Here is a 7,536-nt window from a genome sequence, read left to right as displayed (position 1 = left end):
AAAAGCAGAAGAAAACCAAGCTTGTAGCTTCCTGGGCTCATTAAACAGACAGAGGCGCAGGGGAACTGCGGGCTTTGTCTGGGTCACTTTTATGGTCTCTCTTGCAGGGGTGATCACTGCGTGGCTGCCCAAATGCGTGTGCCTGTGCGAGAGGGCAATGCAGGAGCAGGAACAAGGGGAGGGCAGCTCCCTCGGTGGCAGCCGCAGCTGAAAGGCTGTGCCAAGCTCAGCTGAAAGGGCCTGCAAAACTCAGCAAAAGGGGGTACAGAACTCAGCTAAAGGGTCTGCAAATCGCAGCTGAAAGGGTGTGCAAAGCTGAGGCCTTCGAGCAGCTACAGCCAGAACTCGCTCAGCAAAGCGCTGCACGAGTTTCTTTCCAGAGGCATGGGGAAATCTAACGGTCTCCAATGTTTTCTTGTCTTAGCCTGTGCTGAGCCACTGGAGCACATATGTATTTTGCTGTTGACAGTTTTCACTAAAGGATGAAGTGGTGTAGCCACAGTCACTCCCTGGTATCGCTAGAATTGCATGGGGTTAGGCTACAGCAGAATTTAATCCAAATATTTTTAATTTTAGTGATTATGCGTAAATTCCCCTACTCTGTCTCCATTGTTTATCTATGCCCAAAAAGTGAGATTGAATTTGCCTTCTATCAGCTAGGTAAATACACTAAAAAAAGGCTTTCAGTCAACTTACAGGACTATTGTCACAGCTGATCCACTTTAATAGTTTAACAGCCTTGAGCTTGCTCTCGATTCAACATCTGACCTTGCTAAGGAGGAAAACACTACAGTTCCCCTGAGTTGTAACAGAGTGGTTTTGCAAACCTCAATACATTTTCCTTGTTATAAAGAGGAGCTTGTTTCTGGAAATGGTACCAGTAGGATAGGCTGTTATATCCCAACAAGAAGCTTTCACATAGATGTGTATAAAATGCCTTAGAACTGTGAGAGAGGAACAAGAAAACTTTCATGAATAACTGAGAAATCCAGCCTTGAACTTCGGGGGGGGTTGAGCATCTTCTCAGCTGCATCCTTAGTGCCAATGGAGAAAATCAAGGGGGACCTCATTTCTCTTATTTTTTATAGGAATCAGACCAAACCCAACACTTTTAAAAAGTAGATTTATTTAAATTAGTGCATTAAATAGATGCATATAAAAATAGCCTAATATGATAGTAATTATTACACCATCCAAATCTAAATACAATCTTTAAGCCTGACAGTCAAAGTGTATGTGGTAAAGCCTTATCAAAAGATGTTTTTTCATCCTATCATGCTACTCTTTATTCTGGTATTACAGATATTTGAATGGGAAGATTAGAGTGTTGCTCATGACCTATACTCCTTTTTTTCTACTTTCAGCAACAAAAGTAGTGGCAGTGTTAAACAAGATTATAATATCTTGTTTAATTAAAAACATCACCATTATTGAACATTTGACATAGTCAGCCATGCTTTTATCACAGCACCGAGCTACTTGTTGGATCAGGTTTCCAGATGACTTCCCATCCTTCCAGATATACACTGGCTCATTTACAGAAACAAAGACCAGACTGGAATGGATGACTGGCTCACCAGACATACTGGTCATTCATCACAGCGTGATGCTTCAAAAGAAGACATGCTCTGTTTCTTCTTCCCAGCATAAACTGCTGTGTAATTGATTTTTCAGTGATTTTTCAAAGATGCCGAAAAGATTTGGGATTCGACACTGGAGCCCTTTGAAAATCCAGGTTGTGTTTACATGCTTCTCTGTGTCAGAACATGGTGTTCTGCTCTGTGTTTGCATGCATTTCACGTAAGAGCGCAGTAGCGGAGATCAAAATCCCCTTCCGTTATTATTCTTTATGCTTTTATTCATAATCAAGAACAATCAAGATCCTCAGCTAGTGACCTCTGTTGAAAGCCATTGAGCTACAGATACTTACACAAACACTGGCTAGGGCTTCAGCCCTACAAGAAGAGAAATCTGACCTTTAGGCAGGTAGACAGAATTTCCCTGGCTTTTTTTTAAATTAAGCCTCACCAGCAATAAAAAAGTAGATCAAATTGAATTCTCATGATGAAGCTGAAATAAAAATATCAGAGTTACCACCCACTTCCCTTCCGAATTGTGTTGCAACTTAAAATCTTTGATTGCACATATTGTTATTTCAAATTTATTATCACCTGACTTGGTATCTTTCCTGTATGAGACAGATTTGCATAAGCTAATTAACTGAACACTGGAGAAAAGAATCACTATAAATGGTTAGGACTGATAGAGGGAGGAGAACAGTCTCATAAAAGTCCACACTGTGCTAATAAACATGCCAAGAAAAAGTATGATCATTAGACAACATCATGTCCAGCCATCAGGATTTATTTCCTTCTTTCCAGAGGGAACAAAAAGGGTAGACGATCTGGTCTTGGAACACTGCCTCCAACTGCTTCAAAAGTCTATTCAGCTCTCAAGATATGGGACAAAGAGAGTAATTTTTTTCCTTGAACATGTGTGGTGTGGAACCTAAAAAAGTACTGGGTTTGGCTGTAACGTTTGTCACAACATATATTCTGTCGATGCTGTAAGGCATTGCACATTTCTCCCACTGGTATGAGAAGAAGCTGACAGTTTCAAGGAGATGCATCATTTGGGAAAGAGTTATTCTCCCCAAAACAGGAAGGCACAATATGTGCCTCAGCTTCTCCTAGCTATAGAGCAGCATTAGCTGTACTGCTGCTGTTTGTGTAGGTAATGGTGACAGAGGACCAGAGGGACAAACCTGGAAACTAGAGCCTGAGGTGCTTGCATGGGCACATGCAGAGACACGCCATGCTCCAAAGGGTGCATGATACCATCCAAACCTACCAAACAAAAGCAGTCCCAGGTCCCTCCCTTGGAACACTTGCATAGGGAAAGAGATAAAATCTTGGTTCTTCACCTTTAATAACCAGGGGCTTTCCTTGAAAGAAGAGGCATCAGGGGAGAGCTGGTAGACTCCCACAAGAAGACATGTCGTCATGATGTGCAATGGGGTGTCCAATAAAACATTGTAATGCATTACACAAAATTATGTCCCAAACAACTTAATCTCCTGCCAATTTGCAAAGCCTGTATTTACTGAAAAGGTAAACCCCAAACTGACAGGTGAACAGGTCTCTGCAGCACTATTACAGACATTAAAAGGCACAGGGCTGAAAGAAAAGTCTTGAGCTAACCAAGTTACCTGCCAATTTCCCCTGACTCTTAAGTACATGAAATGTCTACATGAACATAAACTGCTGTCAGGAACTCTTGCTGGAACAGCATGACTGAGTATTTCTAAGGGCTTTCTCCTTGACATAGACCCAGACTTTAATCACAGAGCTTGGGTAAAGAGTAAATGAGCTGTTTAATCTGAAAAATTAAACCTCCTCATATACAGACAGTGTCCAGCTATGCCAGCTAGACAGCAAGTATTTGACAGCAAACTGTTTATAGCCTACCTCTGCCAGGGGAACAATTTAAATAGTATCAGAATAGGGTTTTTCCTGTCGTGCTTCCCATTCCCAGACTTCTTTGTAAAGTCTGCAAACAGAGATGCCAACATACCCCATTCTGACCTACATAGCAAACAACTGGGCTTGTGTTCCTGCTGCGTTATCACCGAAATGAATCATTGTCGCATCTCCTCAATGGCCTGGCAAGACGGAGAGTTTTCTGCTGGGAAGTGTCAGCTGAATCCTGCACCTACTGCTCTCATGACACCAACTGCATATTTTGTGTTTATCACAGAAAAGAAAAACACCCAGCAGAAAAAGGCTTAGCTTTAAATTTTGCTCTTTGCCAGGACAAACGTGGGAGCAAGTGAAGCACAACTCTGAAAGCTCTAGCTTATTAAACTCCAGGGAAGAAAAAAAAATCAGTTCATCAATCTTTTTTAAAAAACAGAATAAAGATGCTAGATAAAAATGTGTCATCCCCCGCCAACAACATAAATTGCACAAATCTGAGGAATAGAAATGGCCATGCTATAACATCATTTTCCGCTCCTTCTGTATCTGAGAAGAATTTTAGTGTTGTGTCCTGTTGTTATTGGAGTCGGGAGAAAAAAACATGCCGGGAATGGGGCATGGGGATGACAAACTGTTCTTTGGTTTCTCAGGCTTCACAAGTCCCTGGGTTGGCTTGGCAATGAAAGGTCCCCACTGAATCAGAAAGATTAACTCCAAGGGAAGGCATCCCTACTGGGAGTGAGCAGCTGGCGGTAGTTAATATTTATAGTCTTCTCCTGCAATGGTGGGTGGGGTCTAAAAAAGTGTAGGAAATTTGGACTAGGTGTCTTTGAATCAAGTCTACATTAACCTATGTGATCTGAAGCTTCTCTCTCACCAGCATTTGGAGCATAAAATCCTATCACTTATGCCTAACTGCCACATACTTGTAACCCTATACATGTGGGATAAAATTTAATTAAGACAAACTGAGACACCCATATTCTCCCTTTATAATTTATGAGGATAAAAGGCAAGTTTTTTGCCAGGGCAGGGTTCAGGAACTTCACATATCCTGCTAGAAAAAATTCCTTCTCTCCCCATTAAGAGATATCTTTCAGAGTTTGTCAGACATCCAAAATATTATTTCTGCTCTCTTCATTAGAAACCATGTTTTGTAAGCGACAGAGACGTATTCTTCACAGACCACCATTTACTTAAACAAATTATTAATCATAAAGTGATGTCGGAATGCAAGAAATGCTACATCTCCAACCATGACTCAACGGCACTTGGTTTGACCTTTGTTTTGTTTGGAAAATCCCCAAAGTTAAAAACCTCTGCTGGGTGAGTTGAAGCTGGCTGACAATCAGGTTGGCTTTCTCAGGGTTTTGTTTTCTTGCTTTTTTTTGGTGAGCTCTTTAGACATAGTTCCCTGGACACTGAGGGGTTCAGAGATCAACAGTTCAAAACCAATGCTGTATGAAACACATCCTCATTTCAGTATGCAACAAACCTCTGCCCGCACCTGAGGAACGAAAGCGCCAGGTATTTTATTCTTTATCTCATCAAAGACTTCAACAGCACAATGGAACAATAACTTACTGAACAAATACAGAGATCTTGCACTTTATCTCCTAGAAGAAATATAACATTAATCGCTGCAAAACATTTCAATGATTGAAAATACTGTGTACAGTAAAAAGGGGAACTAAAATCATACAGCCTAAGTGGGAGAAGTGTGAAAGTCTGTTGCTATCTGTAAGCATTTGCATTTTTAGGATAACTGAAAATGATAATATTCCACATTCCTAAGCCAACTGCAATGCAAACCCTTTTAAACATGGATTTTAGTGCAGAACTGTAATAGCTAAGGTCTTTAGTGTCTCAGGAAAACAGATCCTGGTCATTTCAAAGACGACCTTACTTTGCAAGCTCAGATATCAAGCAATTATAGCAAACCCTCTTTTGAAAGGTGTCCAAAGATAATTTTCAAAAGGAAGAAGTATTAATCACCTAAACATCCACAGAACAATTCTCTATATTGTATTTTTGGAGTCACAAAATCTCTGAATCTCATTTCACAATGGAGTCAGTAATGCTTCTTTTTTATTTACTGCAGTGGCTAAATATTCACCCTCTCATGTATTGGATATTGTAATTTCCATTCAGTATGCTCTCCCAAATCCCATCCTTTATAAAAGTAATGCACCACTGGGAGGACTACAGAAAATTAAGGGAGGAAAATTGGTTCAAAGAGACAAGGCAGTGTTCCTTGTTATTGCTGGATTGTTATATGTATTACTTTCCACTATATAATTATTTTTGATAATTAATCTAATAGTAATTAACACTTATCTAATTACTTGAAATATGAAGCCTTTATGTATTCTCCCAGTTCTTCTCCCATCCTGAAAATCTCTAGCAATAGCTCCTAGAGAAGGACGTTAGAAAATGAAACTTAAGATGTAAATATTCAGAAAGAATTTAAATACTGCTTTTCAACGTAACAATCCACCTTCTAACATATGTACCTTTTCTCTGCAGGAAAGCAGAGTTTTGCCTGTGTCCAACATGAGAAAAAGCAATACAGAATTATGGGAATTCTTCCATCCCGTGGAGTCAGCAACACAAATGGGAGGCTATGCCTTAGTAATTCGTGGGGCTTTTACCTCCCCCGTCAGGCTGCGAGGATAATACTTAGAAGACATATTCTGGGAGTTGTTCCATGCAAGATTCCTATATGGGGCTGCACTGTTTACATTGACTACAAACCTGTATGCCCAAGAGAGCTCAGCATGGGAACAAAAACCTATCTCTGAAGTCTTCCTGTGAAACAAATTGAACACAGTTTTCCCCCTAACAACAGGGGAAATCAGAAATAATTCTGAAGGGTAAAGTGTCTCAAAAAATTTGAAGAGAACTTCTGCTTTCTAATACTGCAGACTGTGTTAAATGAGTCTCTTAAATGAACAGACTTCCTAAAAATACATGCTCGGTATAGGTGAGGCCCATCAAGTCCAGCTAATTGATCCCTCTACGAGCCACAGAAAAGGCAGTATGGAGACTCAATCTACACAAGAAATTAAGCAGTCGAAAAAAGGTACATTGCAATGTGAGAGCCACGTTTTAAAAACTACCATTTCTTGAATGCAGCTGTATTCACTGTTGCTCCACAAAATACTATGGACCAAATGAAACACTATTTTTTACAGATCAGATCAGATCAGATGAGATATGATGAAACGACAACGGGGACAGCGAAAAGAAGCAAGAAGGTCCTGAAAAAGAAAGCAAAACAACCCTCTACTTAAAGAAAATACGAGAAACAGGTCTGCAAAAGCAGTGGATCAAGACTTTCAACTAAGAGGATTTATGGAAGAAGAGATTTTATACAAGGCACAGGATAGCCTTGTATAAATTCTAACCCTTGTTTTAAAGAAACTGACCCCAAATTACCCATGACAAAATTTAGAAAAATTTTGTACTAGAAGAGAACCTTGTTGTAATTTTGCGATAAGCAAGACAAAGCATTTGGAAGAGAGAGCTTTCCAGTGAATGGGATGATTTCACTTTGAAAAACTTCCTAATTGTTGATTCATCAGATCTCCAGAGCAGCCTAGGCTGGAAATCCTAAACTTGCTTCAGTTGAACTTGGCATGGACCTTTAACTAGTTCGTTGGCAAAATTATTTAAACAAAAGTTCTTTGTCTATCTTTCCTTTTTCCAAAGGTACAAAATTGCATCAAGTAAAAACATAGCCCATACCCCTGGAGAGTATAAATGAAATTGAACTTAGAAATAAATTTGCAAGAACGAAGATGTGCTGTTGTAAGAACAGGTTTCCTCAATGACCACAGACCCAGCACAAGCATGGAGTGCAGCTATGTTGCAGTCGAAAGCCCAGCTGCTCTGGACCCAGAAGTAACAGTGCACCAGCAACGTGCCAAATCCAAGCTGACAAGCTCTGCTGGGCAGCAGAGTCCTGTTCCACACTAGTGCATGCGTGGAAGCAACAAAGTCTTGGAGATGCTGTGTCTCTAGAACTTTGTTGCTTCCACACCTGCCCGAGTGACTCTAC

Source organism: Harpia harpyja, chromosome 1 (assembly GCF_026419915.1).
Source record: "Harpia harpyja isolate bHarHar1 chromosome 1, bHarHar1 primary haplotype, whole genome shotgun sequence".
Classification (NCBI taxonomy): Eukaryota; Metazoa; Chordata; class Aves; order Accipitriformes; family Accipitridae; genus Harpia; species Harpia harpyja.
This window is presented reverse-complemented; position numbering follows the sequence as displayed.